This window comes from Euprymna scolopes, chromosome 32 (genome assembly GCF_053919585.1).
Source record: "Euprymna scolopes isolate OS-2025 chromosome 32, ASM5391958v1, whole genome shotgun sequence".
Taxonomy (NCBI): Eukaryota; Metazoa; Mollusca; class Cephalopoda; order Sepiida; family Sepiolidae; genus Euprymna; species Euprymna scolopes.
The window spans coordinates 97,902,848-97,910,611 of record NC_136513.1 but is presented as its reverse complement, the minus strand read 5'-3'; positions in this window follow the sequence as shown (position 1 = coordinate 97,910,611).

Here is a 7,764-nt window from a genome sequence, read left to right as displayed (position 1 = left end):
TTGTGGACTAAGCGAACTTGTTTCACGTTTTGTTTACTAGTTGATCGCCGATTATCAAGGCAAAAAACCACTCGGATATTACGGCTAATATGGTTGTACTGTACTGTAGTGGCACTAAACCTAATAGTGTTCAACCGATTTGCTCTAGATGAATTTTAATTGGTATATCATATTCATCGGCTTCTAAAATATATATAATATAATGGTATATATATTCTAAAATACCCATGTCAAGGATAATTATGCTGTTAGGCTTTTTGTCGTTTTTTGAAAGAAAATGTTGATGAATAGTTAATGAGGCAAAATAATTAATAGTTTTGAAATGAAGAACATTATTAATGATTTACAATTGTTTATAGAATAAACACAGTTCGAATAAGCTTGTTTATAAACGGAAACTGTTGTAAAGACATCTATGTTGCGAACTATAATACTTTCGTCATGAGTTTCAAAGAGGGAAACCCCTCGCAAAATGTTGTATTCGTAAGTATCTCACTGCCGACACACTCCTCTGTCTGTATGAGAGCCAAGTACATCCTAGGATGGAGTACTTTTGCCACATCTAAGGCGGGCGTGCTCTGAGCATCCTTTCCTGTCTCAACAGGGTAGAAAACAACTTCAAAATTTGGTATACGATATCATTTTCTCCTGTCTGCAGCCCTCGTCTCATAAGAGACGTTGCGAGCCTACCTTTGTTCTATTGTTATTTTCGTAGCAGTTACTGAGCTTTACTACGATAAGTATTCCGCGGCAAACAGCATACTACCTACAACAATTTTTACCAATTTCCCTTACTCTTTAACTGTGCCTAGGCTTAGTTTTTTTTTTTTTTTATCGTAGAGCCGCTCGATTGTGGAACACAATACCACGAAGCTGCTTAAAGGTGTGACCATGACATGGTGTTTCTGTGTGTGTTTGGTGTTTGTCTACTCGGTTTTGTATTTTCAGCTTTTGTATACTTGGTGACGATTTTTCAATTCTGCCAGTCTACGATATGTCTTTCCATCATGAATGTTATTTTTGAAGGCAAAGAGAGAGAAAGAGAGAGAGAGAGAGAGAGAGAGAGAGAGAAAGAGAGAGAGACGCACACATATTTATTAGATTTCAGGCGCATTTTTTTTACATTGTCTCTTAGATTTTGAGACATTGTGTTGAACAAAGATGGCGGCGTAGTTCAGATCAGTAATTGGCAGTTTACCAAGATGGCGGCCAAGAATCAAATGTAGTTCGTGGCGTAGTTAACGGCGAACTGATTGAATCCAAAATTCGACAATTTTCATAATAATTTTGAAAGTTTTCATTGGTTGTTTAGCACAGCCGGTGGTTATAAAAATGATTGGCAAATCCATTCGTCACATCCCCCCCATTACTCGTGATGGGGAAGGTCTCCTAGCAGCGTCGGCTGCAGGGAGACAGGGTAGAAGTACTTGTCAAGGATTCGTTACTTGACACTCAACCCGACAGGTGAGGGGCCGGGAACCGGCTCAGCACCTGTCGGACTGAGGTACACCGCCTGGGTAATACTTAGGATGTCCACCCTCTCAGGCCTTGCCACTGGGCTTTCCGGTGGCGTAAGTTTATCACTTACTGCCTGAGGCGCCCCGACTGGGGAATGCCGACGGGGTTACTCAGGCAATTTTTACAATTGCATGAGTGCCCCTTCTTTAGGAGAGCCTGTTGGATCCTCACCTTCCGACCTTGTGCCACATATTGCTGTGGTGGACAGCAATTAAATCTCTACTCCCCCCTATCATGAGTCAAAAACATTTTACACCCCCCCCTTTTTGATATAATGGAAAAATCCTTTCGGGTTCAATTTTGGTTTGACTTGAGAAAAGGAAAGAAAAATAAATAAAATTATACAAATAAATAAACAAATAAAAATAAACCAATAAAATAATTGTTTTTTTTTTTTTTTCTTCTTCTGGTTTTGGGGAAAGTTGTCTTTATCCTTATTGGTAAAAAAAAATATTAATATATTGGTATAATGTGTGCAAAAAGAAGTCATTTTTTTTAAACACATTCAGTTTTCTTTATACATATACAAATAGAATACTGTCCAAATATATATAAACATATGCACAAAAATTCACAAATATACATTTTTTTAACAAATGTTTGCCAAAAAAAGACACAAAAAGAATTATTTGACAAATGGGAAATTTACAAAGAAAAGGTTTTAACAAGTGACTTTTTTTAACAAAAACTGGAAACATTATGTTGGTTATTAGTTGGTTAATTTGGTTAGTAAGTTAGAAATGGTCGTAGTTTAACGTCGTGCCCGGGACACTTTACAATTTTCTTTTTCTTTTTTTTTTTTTTTCGTGTGATTTTGACTGTATATGCTTCTCTTTTTGGGGGTCTGAAAAGAGATATATTCATAATTAGATTCCAAAAAGTTCGGTTATAAAATGCCTTTATTTTATTCTTTTTAAAGGTTTAATAAAAATGTCGGCTATATTATTTTCAGACGTCACATGAGTAAGAGTAATAGATTTTTTCCTTATTTCATATCAATATGCTTCGACCTTTGATGAATCATAGAATTATTTGCTAATAAGATACTGCTCTGGTTATCACAATGAATTACTATAGGTGTTTTACTTAGATCTGGTTTTAAAATAGATTTTAGAAGGCTGTTCAGAAAAATTGCCTCCTGCGCAGAATGAGTAAGAGACCCATATTCTGCTTCACAAGTAGAAAGGGTAACAATTTGTTGCATTTTAGTTTTCCAAGAGATCATAGGTCCAGTCTTTGACAGTCTAAAACAATACCCCACTATACTTTTTCTATCCTCAGAGTTACCCCAATTTGAATCTGAAAATCCTTCTAAATTTAGAGGATATGTAGACTTTTTAAATATTAAAGATTATTCCTTTGTTCCTTTTATATAGCGAAATATTTGTTTTGCACGATTAATGTCCTTAATTGTCGGTTTCGATAAGTTTTGAGATAGCTTTGTTACAGTGTGATATATGTCAGCCTAGTTGCGGTCATCACATTGATGAGGCTCCCTACCATTTCCCTGTATATTCGATTATCTATGGATGTTACTTCGGTCCCTATATTTTTATTTATGCCCATTTCGACGAAAGTTGAACGCGGCTTGCAATGTTGCATTCCGAACTTGAGCAGAATTTGTTCAATGTATCGTGATTGATTCATAGTTATAGTTTCACCAGTAATAGTGAAAATCTAGTTTAGGATTCTATAGTCAAAATGTGACAACAAAATGCCAGGCATATGCGAATTGATGATTTGTAAAGATAGAAGAGATTCTCTCTGGTCTGATTTATTTTCACGACCTTGGCAGAAGCATTCGCAACTTCCTCACTGCATTTGTTCCAATTCATGCCTGTGGATGTTATGTCAGAGAGTTTGAAAGATGCGCTTTTAGATATGATATTTTGTCATATTAGTGGGTAGTATGGAAAACATTTAAAGGAAATGAACTTAGTTTTAAAGGTTACCCTTCATGCGGTCCCATTTAACTGTCGACAGTAGGTGCTTTTGTAGAGTTTCTGTCATAGATTCATATATATATATATATATATATATTTATATATATATATATATATATATATATATATATATATATATAGGAAATTTATTACTGTGAGTCCAGAATGAGTTTACAAATTGTTTCAACTAGAGGAAAATCCTCAAAGAGAGGAAAAATCCAACTAGCATCATCAGAATTCATAGATGGACTCATTCAATTCTGATGATGCTAGTTGGATTTTTCCTCTCTTTGAGGATTTTCCTCTAGTTGAAACAATTTGTAAACTCATTCTGGACTCACAGTAATAAATTTCCTATATACTGCTCTGACTACACATTGAGCACTTTAGTCCGGTTTTTTTTTCACCACTGGTAAATAAATATATATATATATATATATATATATATATATATGTATATATTATAGAGGGTGATGTAGACAGCAATTATTCACATCTGAGGCAAAATTCTATCAGATCAATAATAAATGAATAATAGAAATAATAAATGGTTCATAGATCGATTCTTGCTGCATACCTGCATTGATATAATGTTGTTTGGACGGACGGCCGTCAAGCTTAACATATATTTTATCTTTAGTCTAGGAAGAATCTTATTATGACGAGTATCCGTCTAAAAATACTATTAGATTTTATTTTTTGTGAGAAGCCTTTTGTAGCAAACCTAGTCACAGTCTTTGGATATATCGACAGTTACAGCTCTAGCTTTCCCAGTCTTATCCTATGCGTTTAGAGATGACGGTTAAAACATCTGTAGTAGAACGGGATTATCTAAATCCATATTGTTAGTCTGGAAGCGGCTTAGCACTTTCAAGGTAGGGAACCAGTGATTCATTGATTAAAGACTCACAGATTTTTGCGAAGAAGTGCGGAAAACTGAATATGATATTGTAGTTAATGCAGATGTTGTATTTATTATTATATTATAATGGCCCCAATACATAGTCATGATTTAAAATGTTAAAAAATGACTTGTACCAGTACTGAGAATCGAACCAAAACGTTTAGCTTACAATTTACTTTTTCTTTGACGTTAGTGCCTGAACTATGAAGACATGTTTTCTGTAAGACTAAAACTTAAAACGTGACTAAATAGCTATTATGTTGCGCTTGCATATTCACGATGCCGTCGTAAGACCTCCACCTGGCGAATTCCCCTTTTTACCAATGTTGCATCGATTTTCCCCGGCTAAAACCCAAATATAAAGTTTGGCATGTGTTCGAATACCCTATATAATCAGTCTCATGGCTGTTGACGGATAAGTTTGGTAGGACATTTTTTAAAAACAAATCTATATATACGCATGAATTAATATATATAGAAAGAGGTTTTTGTTTACTATGTCCTTTTTACACAAATATTACGCAAGTATAAATCATGTAGAATATTTGCGTGAATATAATTACACGTTATAGTTTACTAAAGGTGATCACCTCATAAGAAAATTTAAAAAAAGCTCATATGGAAGTAATTAAAATAAATGTTTTAAAGAAACGCAAGTAAGCAAGATCTTTTTTTTTTTTTTTTTTACACAGGCATCACCACATTATCAAGGCCCAAAGGCCACTCAAGGATAAGGGTTAAAGAGTGTACAGTAGAAATTGGTCAATATAGTAATCATTAGTAATGAAAATTTGGTAAATTTAATAACTTATATGGAACGGCTCATCAAGAACTTATTTACTTTAGACTTGAACACAACCATATTGTAGTCAGCCGGAAAGCAGGAAAACGGAAGACAATTCCACAGGCGTGCAGTTCTAAGAAAGAAGCTTTGTTCATGGAATCTTTTGCAAATAAATGCAATATCACGACCTATATATAACAATGTTTTATTTTCTTTCTAAATAAATTGGAAAAAAAGGGGGTTTAATATGAATATCACTACAAAAAAATAAATTTATAGGAATTTAGATATATATTATTGATGCGACGATCCCAATATTTTTTTCCGATTCCGATACAATTAGCGATTCCGATTCTGTATAAACTTCTGAATATCAAACTATAAAATGGTTACTTTGCCCCGATTATCATTGAAACGCATATTAGATGTGCATGCATTATTTCAAACATAAAACGTGTGAGGAGGTGATCTGGAGATTTTACTATTACTCGAAGTTTAAATCAATAAATATTTAATATTCCATTAAATTGACTACCGGCAGTGAAAAGAATTTCTTAAATTAAAAAATTATTAAAAGAATCGTTTTTGTCATCGGAAAATACGCACATATTTTCCGATTTTGATACTGATGCCGATAACCAAAAAGTTCCCATTTTTTCGATTCCCGATTCCGATTAATCATCACAACATTGATATATATGCATACGTATGAATGTGTATGAGTTTATATAATGGAATGTATCATATATGTTTTTTTTTACTTTAACCATATTTATCAAAATATAAAGATAATATTATATCCTACTATTTAGTGTACAAATTTTATTTACTCCCCCGCAAGTAAATCTATATATCTATAAAATCTATATATAATCTATGAACGTGTCTGTGTGGCTGTCTGTCTGTGTACATTTTCCTACGCAATAACTCTGTCAATTTTTAGTCAACATACTCAAAATTTGATATACAGGGTACTGAGATTTGGGAAAATCTATGTGATCGGTTTTGGCCAGAAATTTGGCTGTTAAGGGGTCAAAGTTCAACGATTTGACCTTTGAGAACTCTACCAAACTCCTCCGACAATTTTGGGTCTAAACGCTTGAAATTTTAGATATAGGTTCCTTGGACATGGATCTAACTTAATAACTTGATTTGAGCCCAAAACAATAAATGTTAAGGGGTCATAATAGGGGTCAAAGTTTATAAAAAAATTGACCGCGTTTTTCGGGGTTTTTTTTCTCTTGCTCAGCATACACCTCCAAACACCCGTGCGACGCCGGGCTGAAATGCTAGTATATATATATATATACACACTTTAATAACATTTAATTTGTGTATTCGTTTTAACGTCACACAATTTTGTTCAACATTGTATTCAACAATGGACACAGAGGATGTTCAATATTTCAGATCTATATAATTTCTGAAGATTGTCATAAGAAAACATAAACAGTATAATGGCAAACGTTAATAAATATCTCATACATTTTTTTATTCCATCTACTTAAAGATAACGAAGATATACAATATTTTGCAATAAAGAAGCGCCCTAAGTGATTTTCCTCTTTTGTAAATTTAGTCCCAGTTGTCGTAAAATATCATCCGACAGTGAGCCGACATTACATTTTTTTTGTTTCGTTTTTATTCCATAGCCAAATCCTTAGTAATGCTATTTCTCTGCCATGCGAAGATCTTAATGGAAACGATGGTTTTGTTTTGATGCATCTACTTGGGGATAGGAGACGTGAATTTTTAACGACATTCAGCACTCCATTTTATTGGAAGGCTTCAAGGAGGTTCTTAAATGACTTCTAATAAGAAAGCGACTTCGTTTACATATGTATCGAGGTCATCGATCTTATAGATACCATACAGGTGCAGTGAATCGATAGTGCTGCACCTAGTTTGGCTAGTCTATTGATTACTTTCGTGTCCAAATACGCATGCTTACAATTTAATATAATGATATAACATCTTAGATATAATAAAGGTAAAAAATGTATAATATCAAATAGAGCCCGCACTGTCAGCTAGGCTGAAACCTCTGTCCAATCGATGAAATATTTGCCTATTTTACGCGTATTTTAATGAAAAGTGTTACGCCAAATGGCAAGCTCATTAACCCCTCGATGTAAATACCCTCGACGAACCCGATAAGCATGCAAATTACACTCCTACATTATAGAGATCCCGAGATGCCTGAAAGGCTTATACATTAATAGTATTTTCACTCAAATGTCTGCTTCTCTGACATGCAGAAATTTATGTGTAATATAGTATTAGCAAATTATGTTTTAGTTGTAGTCCCATATAGCGAAGTTTCACTCCGACTTCTTTGGGGTTTAAATGCAATAAAACTACAAAAACGAACACCACACAAAATGAAACCATAACAACTAAGAAGATGTTTATATATGCGTTATATATGTATGCATAGTTCGCTGCACCTTTTTTTACAAAAAGTCACCATTTATCAAGAAGAATCATAATTCTTAGTTTTCTGAAGTTTACTATAAGATAGGTTTATACAATAGTTCAGCAAGATGTACCAAAGAGTTTCTGAGAAAAGCTGAGACGGACAGGTAGACAGACGGACAGGTAGACAGACGGACAGC